A 15476-nucleotide genomic window follows, 5' to 3' on the forward strand; every position below is an offset into this window, starting at 1 on the left:
TAGTGCAAAGATCCTTTAGAGTTCAAGTAAACCAGCATCATTGCTGTTCACCAAAGGATAAAAAGGGGAAAGAACTGATAAACGGTGAACCGTGATGGGTTGAACTGCAGAGGATGCAGAAATACTGTATCCATCAAAGTTTGCTTACTGAACATTTGCGCAGAGGTGGGAACAAGCTTCTAAGTTGCAAGTAAGAAGTCTCAAGTATTCACACTCGAGTACCTAAGTTGCAAGTAACAAGTCTCAAGTCTTCACACTCGAGTACCTAAGTTGCAAGTAACAAGTCTCAAGTCTTCACACTCGAGTACCTAAGTTGCAAGTAACAAGTCTCAAGTCTTCACACTCGAGTACCTAAGTTGCAAGTAACAAGTCTCAAGTCTTCACACTCGAGTACCTAAGTTGCAAGTAACAAGTCTCAAGTATTCACACTCAAGTACCTAAGTTGCAAGTAACAAGTCTCAGGTCTTCAAATACAAGTCTCTAGGTTGCAATTTGAAAGTAAGTCTCAGGTCTTCACACTCAAGTCAGTATGTTGCAAGTAACAAGTCTCAGGTCTTTACACTCAAGTCACTAAGTTGCAAGTAACAAGTAAATCTCAGGTCAGGCAACTAAAAACAACCGCTAGTTTGAATTGAATTTAGACGACAACACAAACCAAAACGACCAACCTGAACAGTTCAAAGTCAGAGTCTGAGTCACTGGTGTTGAAGTCAAAGTCAAGTTCCAAGTCTTCTTAGGTTTTCTCGAGTCGAGTCAAAAGTCATCAAATTCGTGACTTGAGTTGGACTCGAGTCCATGTCATATGACTCAAATCCACACAGTTGAGTTTATGGAACACGTCAATTCCTAGAACACAGTACCAACTAGAACCACTTAATGCCAAACGCTGTTTGTCAATTATGGCTCAGTGACTGATGCTATAATAACTGGGCAATTGTGTTAAAAAGAATCCAGGAACTAAAGCAGTGCAACTCCTCCTGAAAGCTCTGGTGGATCTCCAGAGCTGAGTCATATTTTACCAAGCCCCTTTTTTCCCCACATACAGTGGCCCCTAAAAGTATTTGGACATATGTGAAATACTTTAAAATGAATTAAGTTCACTGTGTTAAACCAAGTCAGTTAAAATCCAAGACAGTCATTTTTTAATTGGCACAGTATTCTTTCAGAACCCGACTGATGCTTTTCAGATCATTATTGTTTGAGCAGTTTCTTTGCAGGCTTCTCCACATTTGCACAGAATGCCTTTGTACGCGTCTGAGTTCATGATCCCATCAATGAACACAAGCCCACTGACAGCATTCTAATAAAAACAGCTCTGGACTTTGATGTGCTTTACAGTAATTTATAGTACCTTTACTGCGAGAAACGTTACCTCTCCCTGCTGCTTCTGCAGCGTGCTGCCAGTTTCCACTGATAATCATGTGTCTATACTTAGAAAAGAACAGAAAACCTGTTATAAACCTCCTTTACGATAGAAGCTTCAGCATCTGTCCACTGCCTTCCTTTAGTACAAAGGAAGGCCTCAAAATCATTGTCCATGGTAATGGACTATGTCAGGGGTCGGCAACCCAAATGGTAAGACGAGCCGTTTTGTCAAGTTTCAACAAAAATCTAATCACCTTAGGAGCCACAATATTTAATGTCCAATGAAGTAACGTTTCACCCTCTTGGCTGTAAATATGTCTCGGTATGTGCTGATGTACTAGTACAGGCTAAAAAATATAAAAGAAAATGCAGACTTTAAGCTTTAAGTTCAGCTATAGCTGCTTTTCTCACATCTCCGGCAGGAAACTTCTCTGCAAAAGTAGAACAGTTTCTTGTAAAATGTCTCTTAATGTTTGACGTTTTGCGATTCTTGTTTGAATTTTCTCATTCCACCTTAAATGGGGCATGAGTGTGCCAGAATGTAACTAACTATGTAGCTAACTGTTGAACCATTTAAGGTGGAACGGGAAAATTTGAACAAGAAGCTTCACAACTTTTTAGTGTTTAGTGTCCCTGGGCAAGACCCCTAACACTACCTTTGCCTACCTGTGTAAATTGATCAAATTATAAGTCGCTCTGGATAAGAGTGTCTGCCAAATGCCGTAAATGTAAATGTACAAACACAAATAAGTCAATTCGTCTCCAAATTATCGATGTGCGTCTTAAATCTCTCTCTTTGCCTTTTTGCTTGCTGCTGGCTAGGCCAGATTGTTGTCTGCATTGCTATGGTGACCAGCGGTCTGTGCTGATCTTCAGGGTAGGAAGCTGAATCAGCAGTTCTACATTAACTCCAGCGTTTAAGACCATTTACTGTTAAACTGTGTTGAACGATCAGCAGAGCTTTATTTTACTGTAAAGGAGGATTATTTTATTACTACCTCCAAACCTGATTCTGCCGTGGAGCCACAACAGGACAGTAAAAGAGCCGCATGTGGCTCCGGACCCCTGGCTGATGTGCTACAGATGCTGCAGATAGATATTAGGTTGAAAGATTCTGGGCTATTCTTTAATGGAATTAGGTGATAACAGAGCTGTAGATCTGTGAAAGTCAACTGAGCTTATAGAAAAATGCAGTAATTATGTGCTGGTTTACAATAACAGAGCATGTTTCACATGTAGGCCAAATGATAACTTAATGTAAATGAATATAAAGCGGGTTAAACGCTTGACTACCCAAACGAGAAAGTCTCGCATGTCGAACACAGCTCTTTTCCTTTAGGTCTCTTTTCTTCTCATCCCATTTGGAGAATTGGTATTGGTTCCTTCAGTTATAAAATATTTCACCTGAAACTTAAAGATTAGCTGTGAAAAAATATATTTGTATTGAGCAAATTAATATTTGCGCCAGCACTGATGATATATATGCTTTACATTTTCTGTATGACCTGAAAACCTTTCTCTCTCTCTCTCTCTCTCTCTCTCTCTCTCTCTCTCTCTCTCCTTTCTCTCTCTCTCTCTCTCTCTCTCTCTCTCTCCCTCTCTCTCTCTGTCTCTCTCTCCTTTCTCTCTCTCTCTCTCTCTCTCTCTCTCTCCTTTCTCTCTCTCTCTCTCTCTCTCTCTCCTTTCTCTCTCTCTCTCTCTCTCTCTCTCTCTCTCTCCTTTCTCTCTCTCTCTCTCTCTCTGTCTCTCTCTCCTTTCTCTCTCTCTCTCTCTCTCTCTCTCTCTCCTTTCTCTCTCTCTCTCTCTCTCTCTCTCTCTCATTTCTCTCTCTCTCTCCTTTCTCTCTCTCTCTCTGTCTCTCTCTCTCCTTTCTCTCTCTCTCTCTCTCTCTCTCTCTCTCTCTCTCTCCTTTCTCTCTCTCTCTCTCTCTCTCTCTCCTTTCTCTCTCTCTCTCCTTTCTCTCTCTCTCTCTCTCTCTCTCTCTCTCTCTCCTCTATCTCTCTCTCTCTCTGTATCTCCTTTATCTCTCTCTCTCTTTATCAATTCTATCTCTCTCTCTCTCTCTCTCTCTCCTTTCTCTCTCTCTATCTCTCTCTCTCCCCCCCCCACTCTCTCACAGTCTCTCTCGCCCTGTCCACCCTCACTTACTGGTCTTATCGGCTTATCTGCACCACATGAGCTCTGCTCGCTCATTCACTCTCTCACTCTCTCACTCTCTCACTCACTCACTCACTCTCTCACTCACTCGTGCGGTTTGTAACCGTCTGGGTGGCAGTTCCTAATGTAGTGCGATAAGGAGAGCAAATGGACAGAGTTAATTAAAAAGATAGGCCGCTCAATTTGACCGAGTTCCTTTCCTCCTCTTTTCCTCCCCCTTTTCTTTTCTCTTCCGCCGCGTGCGCCGCGCTAACAAAGACATGGCCCTTTCAGCTTTCTGTGGCACTAATTGTTTCAAGAGGGACTTTCTCTTGTAATCCCCTGTGGGGAATTTGCAGGGCAGTCGTAATATTTTGTGGGATGAGTGCAGAACTCTGGGTTTGGGCAGCCGACTCATACAGCCATTATGTGTCTGTCTGGGCTTTTTTCCTCGTCGTGTTTGTGTGTGTTGAGGAAGTGAGTTGTTTTGTCTGTCTTTCCTCATCTGTTTGATCAGTGTTTATTGCAATTCTTCTGTCCAGACAACAGCTATAAGTCTGCTGTCCACACATAAGACTACTATTGTTCCTTTACATCTGGATCCTGTTGAGACAGTTTATTTTTCAGACAAATGTCTCCCCATGCATAGAGCTATAACTCAGAGAGAGAGGGAGAGGGAGGGAGAGAGAGAGAGAGAGAGAGAGAGAGAGAGAGAGAGAGACAGGGAGAGAGAGAGAGGGAGAGAGAGAAAGAGAGAGAATGGGAGAGAGAGAGAGAGACATGGGTGTTGAGTTGTTTTGATTTTTTTTTAATCACAATAAAAGTACTTACTGAATTCCGATTGCTTAAATGCTTATGCTAATATTAGTTAAGATGCACAATTGAAAATTTCAGCATATCAGTTCATTCTGATCTTGGCCAATTCCGTTTGGCACCCCTATTTATTCAGTACTTTTTATTTTTATTGTTGCTGATCTGTGTTGCAATTTATTGTTCATGTATCTGAATGTATGGAATCCAATGTAACACACACACACACACACATTTTCTAAGCCGCTTCTCTCTCTCTCTCTCTCTCTCTCTCTCTATATATATATAATATATAAAACAAACCACATACAAGATACAAACCTCGTATCTCCAGAATGGTGACTTTACAGGAGAAGGAAAAAACATACTTTACTTTTAATGTAAGTCAATGGATCCAGAGATTTTTTTCCTAGTCATTTTGGGCCGTTTCTTTTGGTTCATGTATATTATAAAATTTACCCACAATGTAAAGGGCAATGGGCATTTTCAAATTATCTCAAAAACTCAAAAATGATAAATGTATATTAGCCAATATTTGCCAAGGTAACATATAATATATATCACCTTGGCTAATAGAGAAACTGTTGGAAATGTGTTCATTTAGCCCACGCGGGTTAAAGAATGGCTTGCTGACCAAAACATTCAGCACTGACCAATTTCTTTTTCTATAAAGAAGTTGGAATGAGCCATAATAGGTGCATCCCTGCTACTAAATATACTTAATACATTTACTAATACATGCTTTCCTTAGATATGTATTTATATGTCCTTATTTAATTAACACATTCTACATTATTTCTCTTCACCGTTATTTCTCTTTGGACTGCAGTGTAATTGATCTGTTCAAGCTTTGAACAAAAGCCCACATTTGTGTTCTATCAAGGTTAGACAAGCGTTACAGAGCTCCCCTTTAACCTAATGTGAAATTACGCTGTTTTTGTTGTTATACAGGGTGATTCAAAAAGATTCATCCGATTTCAAACTGATTTATTTCAGCTGTAAGTCATTCCAGATCAGTGCAGTGAGCTGTAAACGGTTTAAATGAGCATAAAGTTTATTATGTAGTTCTACAAGGTCTCAGTCTGAACCTCCTCCGCCGATCTGTCCAGTGTGACTTTTCACATGCCTGTAAAATGAACATCATTTGAGGTGAATGACTCCGAATGCAGGCGTCTTAACAGGGTTGTGTGCTACGTTTTGGACAGTGGTCTGTAAAGCTTGTCCAGCCACTGTTACTGTGAAAGAACCTAGACGTGTCCAACCAGCGACAGGACCGTTCCTCTTTAATCATATTCGAAATGTACCAGACATACAGCTTCATTGCTTCTTTTGTTTCCCAGCACTCTATTTGCCAACTTCCTCCGGCTAAACAACCCAAACTGCATCTCTTAAGAGAGATCGCCTCATTTTGTCTCGAAAGACACGTTCATTTTTCAGTATTATGCAAAATAAAGCAGGGGGGGGGGTTTCATTTGCTGCAGCTCTGGATGGGAACCCATTCATTACGCTCTCTCTCTGTCTGTCTGTCTCTCTCTCTCTCTCTGTCTGTCTCTCTCTACCTTTCTCTCTCTCTGTCTCTCTCTCTCTGTCTGTCTGTCTCTCTCTCTCTCTCTCTGTCTGTCTCTCTCTCTCTCTCTCTGTCTGTCTCTCTCTACCTTTCTCTCTCTCTCTGTCTGTCTGTCTCTCTCTCTCTCTGTCTGTCTCTCTCTACCTTTCTCTCTCTCTCTGTCTCTCTCTCTCTCTCTATTTGTCTCTCTCTCTCTCCCTCTCTCTCTCTCTCTCTCTCTCCCTCTCTCTGTCTCTCTCTCTCTGTCTGTCTGTCTCTCTCTCTCTCTCTGTCTGTCTCTCTCTACCTTTCTCTCTCTCTGTCTCTCTCTCTCTGTCTGTCTGTCTCTCTCTCTCTCTCTGTCTGTCTCTCTCTACCTTTCTCTCTCTCTGTCTCTCTCTGTCTCTCTCTGTCTCTCTCTCTCTCTATTTGTCTCTCTCTCTCCCTCTCTCTCTCTCTCTCTTTCTCTCTTTCTCTGTCTCTCTTTCTCTCTTTCTCTCTCTCTCTCTCTCTCTCTCTCTCTCTCTCTCTCTGTCTCTCTCTCTGTCTCTCTCTGTCTCTCTCTGTCTCTCTCTCTGTCTCTCTCTCTCTCTCTCTCTCTCTCTCTCTCTCTCCCTCTCTTTTTATTTTGGAGAGACGAGAGACAAATTGTGCCAGCATGAGCTCGACCAAACACACATCAAATCCACAGCCTTGAATCCGAACGCACAGTGCAGGTTGTAATTCAGGCAAATATGAGTCGGGCTTCAGCTCGGATGAAACACGGCTCATTCGTGGAGACGTAATTCATGTAAACGTGCTAACCAGCGTTGTTTTGTTGCAGTAATTCATGCGAATGTGAATGGAGAGGGGGCTCTTGTACTGGGAGCTGGTTGGGGCTTTAATTCACGTAAATGGAAATGAATATGCGAATCTAAGGAGTAAGGCTGTCACATGTCCACTCACTTAAACTCGATTACTTTTGGAAAAATGCAACCGAATTTTTCCGTGGCGAAGATTACTTCCAGTTTGCATGATTATAATGCGGATTTTATATTCTAGCAATGTGTCTTACAGTCAGAAACCGCCTTGTGGTCCCCTATTTATATGCCACATAATGTCTTACAGTATGTTTCTGGTCCTTTTCCAAATTGGAAAAGTTCTGCGTGGTGTATAATTATTCACTCCAGCCCATTTTTATTGTCTTTGTTTAAAAAGAACTGATTTAGAAAAAAAAAAAACTATAAATGGAAGGGCGATGCAAATGGGACGGTGTTATACCTCCCCCACGCCCCGTCCCGTTACGGGTGATGGACACATCTGTGGGTGAAGGGGTGGAGGTGGGGGAGACAAATTGAAAACAGCGGACCTCAAGGTTACAGCACATCAGTTTGGTGAGATTGGATGGCTGGGAAGAGAAGAGAGGGAATTATAAAGCGCAGGAAGAGCGAGAGAGAGAGAGAGCAGCTGTGGGAAAGAGGAAAAGGATGGGTCTGAAAAGAGGAGGGAGAAGCGAGCGAACCCACAGGAGAGAGAGAGCAGGACTTTGCAGAGAGAGAGAGAGAAAGAGAGAGAGGGAGGGTGAGAGGGAGGGATATAGTGAGAGCACAGCGACCTGCAGAGACAGACGGAGCGAGCGAGAGAGCGAGGCACAGCTGCGGTATCGTGTTATCAGGGATTAGACGGGGATGCAGCCGTAACATCCGCGCGCACACGCTGGATCTGGATATGTCCGTCTTCTACAGGACGACAAGCAGCGCTGAGCCCAACCTGCACATCAATAGCATGAGGTACTTACAGCCTAGAGAGAGAGAAAGAGAGCGAGACAGAGTGAAGCAGAGAGAAGAGTAGGGAGCTGGAGAGGAAGAAAGCGAGAGGTGAAGGCGATGCCTCGCTCGGATGGAGAGAAAGGAAGGGGGCTCGGAGAGGAATACAGTTGTGAAGTTGTGCTTAAATCCGAATTCTTATCATTGGCATCGGATCAGAACCTCGTATCTCTAATTGGTAACTTTACAGGAGAAGGAAAAAACCTGCTATACTTTTAGTGGAAGTCAATGGAACCCGACCTTTTTCCAAGTCATTTTGGGCCGTTTCCTTTAGACTGTTCCTCATGAAATTTACATGCAGTGTAAAGAGGAACAGGCACTTTCAGATTATGTCAAAAACTGAAAAACGACAAAAGTGGAGATACGAGGTTTTCGTCCGACAACAGCGTTATTTTTCTAGTGCCTGTACAAAGAGAGCTGCATTTCAGTGCTATTTTAATGTCATCACAGTTTATTCTCACTTCTTCTGCTTAGAAATATTTGCCTTCCGTTCTAATTTCATCTATAACTGGTCTCTTTTGTTCTTCTTTCATTCATCAGTCTAGTTCTGCATGGAAAGCACTGGATGAAGGGCTGCTTTAGATTTACTTGCCCGTTCGTCCTTTCAGTACTCGCAGCTTTCACATGGTGTTAGTCTGACAGTGATAGTGACCCAAGTTAAGGCTTTCTAAGCTCTGACAGCAACAGATGCCTGTGATGGGAGTTTTGGGATGTTCGAGGACTGTGTGTAAGTGATAACACTGTTTAATATCCCGGTTTTAGCCTGGATATCTCGCTCCTGTGGGGTGGTGCTTATCATCCTGCCTCGTATTATCGCAGTAAAGCGGTGGCGACTCCTCTGTGGACTCTCTCTCTCTCTCACTCCCTCGCTCAGTTGTGAATTGTTATGTTGTGGACCAAAGCCGCCCTGCCGTGAAATCTCTTGGAGAGCCGCTCGAGTGGAGAGTGTAACATAGCCGAGGGGTCAGGAAGCGAGAGGCTGTATGAGAAAGGGCTGTGTGTGGATGCTCACGTCTGCATGCGCAGGAGAAAAGGGGAGTTTTCCAGCCTGAGTAAGAATAAAGGCTTTCACACGGCATACACTGTCAAACAATAGCACGCATTATAATTACCGGTCATTCATTCATGTACTGTACATAATGGAATAGTCCAGCATTTTTCAGCCTAATCTCTGTCTGCCACATCTGTAGCACAGGGTTCTTCACTATGGACTGTGACCTGGACACATTTCCCTGTGCAGAACAGAATATCCTGTTAACTTGAGCATCTGCCGCTTGTTCCAAACATTTCTATTGTGTGTTTTGAGTCAACAGGTTTTCTATTCGGTGTATGGAAATGATTGCCTATCATTGTGGTTGGAAGAAAACAACTGGTATCTAAAAAATGGTAACTTTACAGGAGAAGGAAAAAACCTACTTTACCTCCAATGTAAGTCAATGGAACCAGAATTTTTTCCAAGTCATTTTGCACCATTTCTTTTGGTCCGTTCACCATGAAATTTACTGACAATGTAAAGAGCAACCGGCATGTTCAAATTATGTCACAAAAAAAAAATCAACAAAAAATGGAGATACAGCTGTTCTAGAGCACAACAGGCAGCATTTTCCGGTTTCCGCAGGTGGCGGTGAGAGGGCATCAAGCATTCCCCTCACTAATCTAATCTAATCTAATTGTTTAATCAGAGACCAAACATGTTGATATTGAAGGAATGATGAGTGGACGTGCGCTGCCCATTACATCCATCATGTGTCTCGACTCCTGCACTCCTTTTAAACTCGTATCACAGACGCACGTTACCACCACAGCTCTGCCTTGTTCTAGACTGTAGGCCACTTACATTGCAAGTTAGGGTTTTTCGAAGTGAGACCCTGGACAAAAGGATGGCTGAAGGAATGGAAGTCACATGCGGCCGTCTTTAATCTGACTTGTATATCGCTGTTGTCTGAAGAAAATCTCGTATCTTCATTTTTGTCATTTTTCTGTTTGTAACATAATTTGAAAATGCCGGTTGTTCTTTACACTGTGTGTAAATTTTAATATGAATGGACTGAAAGAAACGACGCAAAATGGCTTGGAAAAAATTCTGGTTCCATTGACTTACATTAGAAGTTAAGTAGGTTTTTTCCTTCTCCTGTAAAGTTTTCTTTTTGGAGATAAGGTTTTCTTCGGACAGCGATATGTATCAATTTTATGTATGAAAAGGATCTTTTAAAGCAGCTTCTTGAAGACGTTTCTACCCGTTCAGTTGTCTCCAAGTTCAAACTGCATGTAAAAAGGTGTTGAAGCCATCTGTCCTTTCATAGAGCTCTGTTTATGAATTTAAACGGGGTTTCAAATCAGCTTTTCTAGCCAGTGGAATATCACACTTCTGACAGGTCTGTTGAAAGTGCACAGAATGTGCCTTTAAAACTACTTTTAGGGGTCCTTTAAAGCTGCCACACTCCAAAAACTGACTTATAAGCTGAAAATATGTTGACATTGACCGCTTAAATGGCCAACTGAGGAATAGCATAGTTTGCATTGTAGTCTATGTTAAATTAATGAATTACAAGCCTTGAAATTTAATGTTTTATCTACTTCAGACATTTTTAAATGGTTTTATTGTTTCACATATATACTTAATTTTAATGCAAATGTTCTGTTATTTTAGTTTTGATGTAAATTGTGCATTATACTGTAATTCCGGAAACCACTGTAAATGAAGGCGCCCTCCCCATAATTAAATAATTGAATAAATGAATAAGCCTTTTTAATAAGAGATTTTAGGGGTTAATTGCAATTGCATGTTATGATAAGGCAACAAGGTTCGTATATCGCTGTTGTCGGAAAACCTTGTGTCTCTAAAATGTTCACTTTACAGGAGAAGGAAAAAACCTACTTTACTTGTAATGTAAGTCAATGGAACCAGACGTCTTTCCAAGTAATTTTGGGCCGTTTCTTTTAGACGATTCTTCATGAAATTTACACACAGTGTAAAGAACCACAGGCCTTTTCAAATCGTCTCAAAAACTGAAAAACGACAAAAATAGAGATAGAAGGTTTTGTTCCAACAGCAGTGACATGATCACTCTGCACTGTTTTGCGGAAGCCAAATTCCTTCAAATTGATTGAACAGGCATAATCAAACGAAGTGCTTTTGAGTGCACGGAACGACAGTTTGAAGGAACATGTCAACAGAATCTATTCATTAAACTGGTTATCACTGGAAAAACATCATTACCGTTGACCCGACAACTCAGCTGCTTCCCTTTAAACCGAGGAATGCATTGAATTCACCCACACACAATTACACTGAATAATCACTGAGTAATTACGTTGAATTCTTCATGTTTTCTCTGGGCTCGGTACTCCGTTGCTGTCAGCTGCATGGAATTCAGTGTTTTAGTAACAGAGGCACGTCAGACACAAGCAAAGACCTGCGCTCAGATGGGAAGTGTGGTGTGTGAGCAGTGATTCAGGCAGTGGCTATAAGGCTGCGTTGGATCAGTGTCTGTGGGTTTTAGGGGCGCTGAGGCTTTTCCCATGAGGCTCGGTTTGTCTCGCCCCCCACGCTGCCGCTTTACCGCCACTTTTCCTCTTCATCTCGTCTCCAAACGCTCACCGTGGGGCGCCCCCACCCACCGCAGCTGCGCCGCCGCACCGATCCCACAAACACTCCTCACAAACGAGAGCGAGACGCCCTGCTAACAGAAACAAACGTACACTTTGGGCGTTTCTGATCTATTTGCGTGATGTTTTTGATCCATATGGTTGTCACATATGCATAAGGACAGCAGTGACCATCAGTATGACACTATAGACGTTTTAAAGGTGGCAACAACAAACACCACCAACAAAAAACGTTTTATTTTTCCTACATATAAATATGTGAGATATTGATTTCTTTTGCTAAAAGTGGTCCGAACTTGTCGCGTTTAGTCTTCATGAACTGACCGGGGCTGTAAAAATGCACTGATGTATCATCGAGCTGTTATCTGAAGGTGGCGATTCGGTACGGACGGCCAGATCTGCCCAAATTCTAACAAATAAATAAGTAAATAAAACGGAAATGGCTCGGTACATCAGAATGCGAATTGGAATCGCAAAGAATAATGACGATAAATAAATAAATAGAAATAAATAAATAAATATACGCCAAGAAATAAAACCTTAGATAAATGAACGTGCCTTCGTTTAGTAATTTCCCCTCCTCACAGTTTTTTGTGTTGATTTCATTTGATATTTGTTTTTTTTTTTATAAATTTCTATTTCCTATTTATTTATTTATTTATTTGTCCTCACGGTAATAAAAGGGGCTGTCCGTCAATGATGTCACCCTGTTATGATAGTTCTACTGTTTGATCGATATCAGATTCTGTAGATCGGTTGTTGATGTCTGTGAGCGGCAACTAAAGACGAGGCGGTAAATCCAATCAAAATAAGCAATATATACTATATTTGGTTGTTTTTTTATGTATTGATTCATTTATGAAGTCATTTGATTTTTATTATTGTATTTACTTCTTTTCGGCAGATCTGGTCCTTCGTAATTCGGCTGCATCAACCTGTAATAATGTACTGATTCTGATCGTTTCAGCTGATTTTTTAACCAAGGTTTTTCAAACAGGAAAATCGGGAAAAAAATGCCTGGCCTATTTTATTTGTTTGTTTTAAACTGTTTACACATGTGTCAGACGTGTGAATTCAGTGTACTGGTTTGAAATCGTTCTGAATCCCACAAACATGAGTGAATCAAGTCAGACCATGTCGGAATCTGAAAGGTGAGGCATTGAACCAGTTAGACTGTAGATCTGTAGTTGGATTGGATCCCTAGACAGAACCACGAACACTCAAAGAAGCCTTTGCATCATTAAAGGGTTCTTCATGCGGATGGAAAGTGTATTGAAGATGCTAGAACCTTTTTGGAAAGGGCTTCCATATAGCACCAAAAGAACCATTTTAATCCCACAAACGGGAATGTCTACCTCGGGATTTAACCCATCCATGAAGTAAAACACCACATACACACTAGTGAATAGACACACACACTAGGGGGCAGTGAGCACACTTGCCCGGAGCGGTGGGCAGCCCTATCCATGGCGCCCGGGGAGCAGTTGGGGGTTAGGTGTCTTGCTCAAGTAAACCTCAGTCATGGACTGTCGGCCCTGGGGATTGAACCAGCAACCTTCCGGTCACAGGGCCACTTCCCTAACCTCCAGCCCACGACTGCCCCCTTATTGTCTTTACTAAAGAACCCCTGAGGAAACATGCTTTTTAAGTCCATAACACATAATGGAAAATAATATTTTTCAAGACAAAAGACAAAGTTATGCCTTTTGGCCGTTCCAACGTTCCAGATTTTCTTCGTTCTTCCGTAAACAGGCTGTGCACCAGTATACCTGTAATTTTGGTGACCATAAAACCAGCAGAATGTTCAAGACGTAGTTTAGGATGAATAGAAACTTGTTCAATTTACTTCCCAAACTGTTTTCCAAAAGTACAATGCGTTAAATGGGGAGTCAGAAAATTCGATTTGATTTAAACCTGGGAAAAAAACCGACAGCAGAAAGTTTCAGAATAAAAAAAAATATATATATTAAAATTTAAAAAGATATATATTTTTTTTGAAAAACATAATTTTAATATTGCAGTAAAATGACATTGAATTCCATTAAAGAACGTATGATGTTTAGCTCTGTAAATGTTGTTTCTAATACGTTCTTTAATGTGATTAAATGTCATTTTATTGCAATATTAGCTTGGAAATATTGTAAATATCGCCGTTGTCGTTTTTCAGTTTTTGACATGATTTGAAACTATCTAATTTCCTTTACGTTGTGTGTGAATTTCATGATCACTGGACCAAAAGAAACAGCCCAAAATTACTTGGACAAAAAGTCTGGTTCCATAGACTTACATTAAAAGTAAAGTGGGTTTTTTCCTTCTCCTGTAAAGTTACTATTTCGGAGATACGAGGCTTTGTTTCCGACAGCAGTGATAACCAAGGCATCTGTGGTTTATTTTCTAAGACACTATCTGGTAGACTGAATGTGACTGATCTACTACAGCGTAGTTTGCAGCGAAGCAGCAGAAACCACAGTAGTGTGTTTATCGTTTTCTGAAGATTTCTATGTTACGACGCTTGTTTTACAGCAGTTAAATTGCTCTGCAGCTGGAAGTCTTTGAGTTATGAAAGCTTCGTACTGTCGTACTGATAAATGTTCCTGTGAGCTGTATTTGGGCTCCTTCCTGTGTGTTTTCATACGATAATGGCAGAACCACGGACCTTTTATCAGAGTATCTCAGTACACACACATTTACTGTGCTCTCTTTGACAAGCTACATCAAGCACGACTCCGGTACAGCAGAGGGGTTATCATCCGCAGGCCTCTCAGCAGCTGGAGGCTGCTCAGGGTTTCTTGGAGTCTCTTCATGAGATTTCTCCCACTGCTCTGTCTTTCTCCGCCGTTCTCTCCAGTCTTGATTAGAGACGCATCAATAAAAGTGTTGTTTACCTTAAAAACGTAATCACCTGGGCTGCACTAAAATTTTAAGTTAACTGAGCTTCAGGTTGACAGAACTCTTGGACTCCCAAAGGCTGCCGGAGCTGTCGAAGTGGCTGGGGGTCTCATTGCTCTTGCTCTGTCTGAGCGGGTGGGATGGCCCTTCTTTAGCGTAAGCATTCTCCTCCAAGCGCGTTGAGCTGCCTAATGAAGTTACACTAGCGACAGTTGGAGAAGATGCACATGCGAGCCCTCACCTTCCCGGCTTGGTAGCATCATGTGATGGGGCGGGCCGGAGAAAACTGGGAGGAAAACTGGATAAAAATCCCAAGAAAACACAATCAGAAAACATTCGGTCAAATTATTGTTTTTTTTTTAAACACGTTTTCTGTGGTCAAAATATAAAGGCATCCATAATCATGTCAAATTCCAGGTTATTATTCCATTATTATTTAATAAACCATTTTTATTTCATTATATACAGTGTTGCAAGTGGGCTGTACACATACATATTACACAGGCATACTTTACACAAGAAAAATCGGTCCCAGTTTACATCAAGTGTCTCTAATAACTGCGTAGTTACACTTTAATACCACATGCAACAACACTGAGTCAGGCACTGTTACAGATGCATTATAGAAGTACAGCCTGTGTAATTACACAAGAGGATCTTCTACACAGGAACTGTCTAGCGTAGTGTTACAGTTACACTTTAAATTAAGCGGACAGGTCCTGTGTAGTTGTTATGTAGGTACTGTATATTAATGCAGTGGTTATACAGACGCTGCTTTGGGGGAAATGCAGCGTTTAATTAGTGTTATAACAGTTCCAGGTTAATATAAGGGGGCGTCTGCTGGTCCATCACATTACAGACTGGTTTACAGCTGAAACTGGTTCCAGTGTCTCAGCACTGCCAACATAAACACTGGCTAAATGTTAGAACAGCTGGCAGATACAGTCTGAATAATGTCTAATGGAAGTTATTATATATTTCCTTTTACTGCTGGAAAAGACGTGCTGCTCTAGTCTGATTATGAATGTAATTACATGTGTTATTACCCTTGTGTAATTACATGAGAGAGAATCGGCTGTTACAACTATTAGGATACACTTGTGTAATTACATGAGGCAAAACTGAAGTTGATACATTTTTAATTACACAAGCTGTACTTCTGTACTCCCTCAGTAACACTGACTAAGTATTAGTAGTTACATGTTGTTCATATGTAACTACACAGTTATTAGATACACTTAATCTAAAGTGGGACTGAAAAATCAATGCTATAATATGAGTTAGTGAAATAACGATGTTTTTTCTGTTCATGTCGG

At 41.3% G+C, this 15476-nt stretch overlaps 1 protein-coding gene across 5 annotated transcripts in view; it reads left to right on the top strand.

The window, feature by feature from the left end:
* sulf2b (sulfatase 2b) overlaps window positions 1–15476 on the top strand; it is a 279026-nt gene that overhangs the window by 189849 nt on the left and 73701 nt on the right. For 4 of the 5 annotated variants that reach the window (XM_017700972.2, XM_037541208.1, XM_037541210.1 and 1 more), the window contains exon 1: window positions 7450–7626. The exons of the other annotated variant lie outside the window; for it this stretch is intronic. The gene's annotated coding sequence lies outside the window, so the exon portion shown is untranslated. Of the gene's footprint in view, window positions 1–7449; window positions 7627–15476 lie in introns of those variants that run through there. 5 annotated transcript variants of the gene reach the window in all.

This window comes from Pygocentrus nattereri, chromosome 9 (genome assembly GCF_015220715.1).
Source record: "Pygocentrus nattereri isolate fPygNat1 chromosome 9, fPygNat1.pri, whole genome shotgun sequence".
NCBI classification, from domain to species: Eukaryota; Metazoa; Chordata; class Actinopteri; order Characiformes; family Serrasalmidae; genus Pygocentrus; species Pygocentrus nattereri.